This window comes from Protopterus annectens, chromosome 7.part0 (assembly GCF_019279795.1).
Source record: "Protopterus annectens isolate FY-2018-M chromosome 7.part0, PAN1.0, whole genome shotgun sequence".
NCBI lineage: Eukaryota > Metazoa > Chordata > Ceratodontiformes > Protopteridae > Protopterus > Protopterus annectens.
This window is the reverse complement of record NC_056739.1, coordinates 1,501,549,443-1,501,555,442: the sequence shown is the minus strand read 5'-3', so window position 1 is coordinate 1,501,555,442 and position 6,000 is coordinate 1,501,549,443.

Here is a 6,000-nt window from a genome sequence, read left to right as displayed (position 1 = left end):
AAGCTTGGATCACTGTATGGAAACAAGACATTTTTAACCCCACTGGCTAGGACTGCAATTGCCCGGTCACACCTACTCTTTACTCTTTTATATACCTCGCCTGTACTCTCAAACCTCAACAAATCTGAACTAGGTAAGCTGTCCCATAGCTACAACCATATTGCCAGATTCGCCACTAGCTCCACCTATAGAACCCACCACTGCCAGAACCTGAAACAACTAGAATGGCTAGAACTGCCCAGCTTAATTCAGTTCAATCAGCTCTTAATAGCCCACAACATTCTGTACCATCCTGAGGATACCCCCTCACTTATAAATATTATTAAACCATATAGCAACCTGAGATCCCTACGGTCAGCCAACAAACTACTGGTCTAAACCCACAAAGCTAATAACTCTGCTGGTGAATCACTGTTTGCCAACTTTGTTGGCAAAACCTGGAGTTCGTTGCCAAACTATATAATCCTACAATCCTCCAGAAGTCTCTTAAAAAAACAAACCTCAAACAGTATCTCAAAGTGAAGTGGCTTTGCCCATGTACCAACCCTGATTAAGTTATAAACTGAAAGCATAATCTGTAAATATCATAATATGCAACTACGTCACCAAGCTCTATATCCAATCTGACGTCTCTTGCTTTTAATTGTCTGTCCATGAGAATTGTGAGTCCCTACTAGGGAACACTATTAAACAATTGTACATAATCACTTAGTTTTATATTTTCTAATGTTATCTAACTTCTTGTGTAATCTATGTAAGTTTGTCTATTTGGAGCTTTTCTCCCCGGGCCTCCGCTGAAAATGGACTTGTATCCAGTCGGACTATCCCGGTAAACAAATGTAAAATAAAAACAAATAAAAAATAAAGTAAAGGCAGTTGGTGTAACAAATGTTACTGTTACATATCCTGTTTCAGAACCTACACCCATTTCTTTAGGGACAGATTGAAGAAAGGTATTCTTTTCTTGTAAGTTCTACTGCACTTGTAAATTTGATAGAGAGAGAAACCTATTAAGCAAACTGGGTTGTACCATTTACTGTACACCACAAGGAGTGCACCTAGATGTTCCAACAGAATCATTAAAGACTGAAGTTAGAAAATAATGATAGATGTTTGAGTTTCAGACTTTATACTCTTCAGAAAATTCATGCTAATGCAAAACCTGTTATTCTATCTACTTTCTAAGTTTGTAAAAACAATATTTAAAAATCTTCCCTATTTTTGGACCTCTGTCCCACTTTTACTAATGGCTTTGTCCAGGTTTCATGCTCTAAGAGACTGAGAGGTATGCTATGGGTTAGACATGCTAATGAAGTAGGTATACTAAAATCTGCAGAACCGATAAGAATAAAAATTAATTCATCAAAACCTCTCCCTTCAGTTCCACAGTATCCACTAAAATCACAAGCACAGAGAAAAAATCAAACCTGTAATTCAGTCCTTGATACAACAAGAAATAATAGTGCCCGCTAAAGCTAGTGCAACTAAAAACCTTTGTAATAATTCCTATCTTACCTGTGAGGAAACAAATACTTTTGGTTTAAATTCACCACTACTTAACCATTATTTCATTCAGTCCTGATCAACATAATTGGTTCCAAGAGTTTTCTATACTTCCGACTATATTTATGCATTTTCGACATTTTTGCTTCCTCTTCTGATCCTTCACCTTATTTGCTTTCTTTTGTTTTTTTGGCACACTCATTTGCTGCCTGATTTTTATCTACTTTTGGTTTGATTTCCATTCCCACATGTCTAAACATGGGCTAAACTCTTGGCTAGGCTAATAAGGGCCTCAGGGCCAATACCTAGTAACTTCCTATGATCCTATGACACCAATATGCTTCTGCTAAACTAAGCAGGGAAATCATCTTCAACTTATTCTCCTCATGTTTTAAAACTTCTGCTACATTTGGATCTTGTGAGGTCAGAGGATGTGTATGCAGTCCTACGATTGCAATTCTATAAACATGTAATCAATTTTGAGGAGGCCCATACCACCTTCAGAATGGGGAACATACAGTCTTGGTATACAATGATTTTTATAAATCATTTGATAAGCATGAAGATGCCCATGTGCGCTGATAATTGCAGCAGTACTGAGTGAGGTGACAGAAGTAGATCTCTGGAGGTAGAAGTTAGAAACAAATCAAGATATGGGAATACGTAGAACCCTTGAAGCCCGACATAGGCTTTCACAGCTGCCATTATTTTGTTGAATACCCAGAAGGCTGTGGTAAGACCAAATGGTAGCACTCTGAACTGACAGTGATTGGCTCCCAGATGGAAACAGAGGAACCTCCTGGACAGCCACTGGATCTTACTGTGATAGTAGTCATCCTGGAGATCTATACAGCATATCCAATCATCCTTTCTGAACACAGGCAGAATGGACTGTACTGTGACCAGAGTTTTGTCTTTTATGAATTGATTCAAATTGCTGAGATCCAAAACTGGTCTCAGGTCCTCAGTCTCTTTGGTACTAAAAAGAGCCTTGAATAGACTCTGAATTCTAACTGGTCTTGGGGACTTGTTGGGTGCTCTTGTCCAGCAATTTTAAAACATTTGTTGCTGCAGATTCCAACTTGGGTGAAGTGTTGGGAATCTTTTGTTTATTCTTGGAGTTTCCAAAAAGGGTACAGTATAACATCTGGTTATGATCCTTAGAACCAATGCATTGGGAGGTACATTTTACTAGGTTTGAGAGTGTAAGAAACAGCATCCCCTGACTGCCTCCAGAGTGCAGTGGTCAGGGAAGTGTTCAGGGCCACTGATGTTTCCCTGTGAAAAGTCCAAGGAAACCTTAATTTTGTGGATCACCTCTGCCTCTTGGGTGACGTGCAGTGAAACTGCCTCCTCCTCCTCCTCTGGGAAGACTTTCCTAAAAGTGTTCCGGTGAAAACCTTGACACTTTCTGAATCACATTTTTCTTCCCCCTCTGATTCCTAGCAAATGATCTCCAAGTGTTTTAAAAACAGATTCCAGTGGCAAAGTTGTACCATCCTGTCCATTTCTTGTAAGTGTGCCCTTGACTTTTGGTCCAAACAAGGTAGAACCATCATATGGGGCATTTACAAAGGATGTTTTAAAGCGTTCCACAAACTCACAGAACCACATCACGGCATGACAATACATTGTGATGCCTGTACCAGCTGCCTGGTCTGCACTACCTGCTACATTAGAGAGCGGTCTCATTGCTATATTTGGAGACTGTAGGATAGACAACTAGGAACACATTTTCTTTTCAATATCCACTGGTAAGCTAATACCTGAGAAACTTTATCAAATCCCTCTGGAAACATGTTGAGTGAGCCTTACAGTTTAGAACACAAAGACTCCTTGTTAGAGGGGTGGACAGAGGAACTCTCCTTGGACAGTTCCTTTTTAGTGGCTGCTGCTACCACCATGGCATCTACAGGGGACCCTTGGCTCAGAAATTCCTTTCTTTAGAGGCAACTAAAATTCCATCTGGCCTCTTTGGAATTGGCTCTGCCAAATTTGGTTCCTTCCAGGCTTTCTGAGTGATAAGGTCAACCAAGGCATCAGAAGGGAGGACCACCCAGGACATTGAAGTGTTGGAGCTTAAAGAAACCAGACTCATCAGAAGAGTTTTGATGACCATATCCCCACCGTTTCATTAATTCAAAGATGTCTCCAAAGGAGATGTCTTCGGGGGGGGGGGGCCTTTGAGAATAAGAAGTTATGTACCCACCATAACGTTCCATGTTAGTTGTCTTCTTCTTGCCTTCTTTCTTGCTGGATGGGTTCGGAGCCGATCCTCGGCTCCGACTCGGCCTTCTACTAAAGCTCGAGAGCTATTTACCGGCTCGAGGCCTCCCCATATCCCACAATGGTAGGCATCAGATACCCAGATCTCGTTTGGCAGAGCTAACACCATGGAAAAAACAATTTTTTTTGAAGACACCTGTCACAACTACAAGGTTTACCTACAGTGCTAAAAACAGAGGAGGACGTAACCTAGAAAAGAGTCAACCAGAGGAAGAAGGCCTCAGAAGGGATTCTTCTCAGTCTGTCCAGGCTAGGGGGATGGAGGGGGGGGAACGCAAGAAAGAAGGCGAGAAGAAGACAACTAACATAGAACGTTATGGTAGGTACATGACTTCTTAATGTTAAGTTGTCTATCTCGCCTTCATTCTTGCTGGATGGGACAGCGTCCCTAGCACCTTAGCCCTGGGTGGCTCATCGGAACAGACTCTTGAGCACAGTGGAACCAAAATCAGCATGACTCCTGGAGGCCATATCCAACTTGTAATGTGAAATGAAAGTATGAGGAGTGGCCCATGTGGCTGCAGCACAAATAGATTCAATTGGTAGTCTTGCTTGAAAAGCTACCGGCGTAGCTAATACTCTGGTGGAATGAGCTTTTGGCTTTGTAGGGAGTTCTTTATGTCTCAGTTGATAAATCAAGGTAATAATAGAGGACAACCACCTTGATAAGGTTACCTTAGAAACTGGCAGGCTCTGCTTGCCCTCAGCATAGGACAGGAAGAGTTGGTCCGATTTTCTTGTTTGTTTAGTCCTATCCAAATAAAAATGTAATTGCCTGTGAACGTCCAATTGGTGCAACTTTTGTTCAACTCTGTTCAAATAGTTAGGAAAAAAGACAGGAAGATCAATAGCCTGATTCAGGTTTGTCTCTGAAGGTATTTTGGGTAAAAAGGACGGATTAGTCCTGAGTGAAACTCTATCCTTGTGAAACACAAGATAAGGAGGATGAATACAGAGGGCTTGAAGTTCCGACACTCTTCTAGCTGAGGTGATGGCTACCAAGAAGAGAGTCTTCCAGGAGAGTAATTTTAAGGAACAGGAGGCCACAGGTTCAAAAGGAGGGAGAATCAAGGAAGTTAATATCAGGTTTAAATCCCACAGAGGCGGGGGATCTTTAACCGGGGGCCTAAGTAAAATAGTCCCTTTAAGAAAGGCTTTACAAAGTTTGTGGGACATGATGCAGCTTTCTGACAGGCCAGCATGGAAATTAGCAATAGCAGCCAACTGGACTATAATGGTGGCAGATGAGGAACCTGCTTGAAAAAGTTCTGCCAAAAAAATCTAGAACGTGATGGACAGGGGCTGTAAAGGGGTCTATATTTCTATCCTCCACCAAGAAAGAGAAAAATGTTTCCACTTACTAGCATAATTCTTCCTGGTAGTAGATTTGTGCAAAGAAAGGATGATTTCACGCACTGGCTGAGAAATATGTGGAAGCTTGGCTAAGGTTGGAAGTGGAGCAACCAAGCTGTGAGGTTGAGAGACTGAAGGGATTGGTGCAGCCTGCCCGACTGATGGACCAAGAGGTCTGGCACTGGGTCCAGATTCCAGGGCTGCTCCAGCAGGTGACGATGCAGGAATGGGAACCAAATTTGTCGAGGCCAGTAAGGGGCAATGCGGATCATCCTGAATCCCAATACAGTCGCATCAGTCAAATCAGTTTGGGAATTAAGGGAAAAGGTGGGAATGCATACAGGAGACCCCGAGGCCAATCGTGAACTAGAGCATCTCTGGGGGAGTGGCCGAGGAGGGGGAAGAGAGTGAAGAAGTCGTCGCACTTGCTGTTGAGAGGGGTTGTGAAAAGGTTGCAGCAAGGTTGACCCCCATCTGCGGAAAATTTTGTCCGCTACTAACTGATTGAGAGACCACTCGTGAGGCATGAGAATAGCTCTGCTTAGCCTGTCCGCTATGACGTTGGACTTCCCGGGGATGTGCGTTGCTTTTGTAACCCTCGGATATGATAGACCGTACCCATTTGTCTTGTGTGAGGAGTTGCCAGGCTTCTGGGTACAGTGACAATCTTCCCCCGACTGCCTCCGAAGGTGGACAGTCAGGCAGCCCCTCAGGGGTGCTGAAAGGGTTTATCAGAGAAAGATTCTCTGCTACCCTGATTTTGCGGACCCCCCCTGCCCCTCAGGCGGCATCTATTATTGTTCCCTCCTCTGCCCCTGGAGGGAAACTCATCACGTGTGTTAGGCACGACTCCCTGGG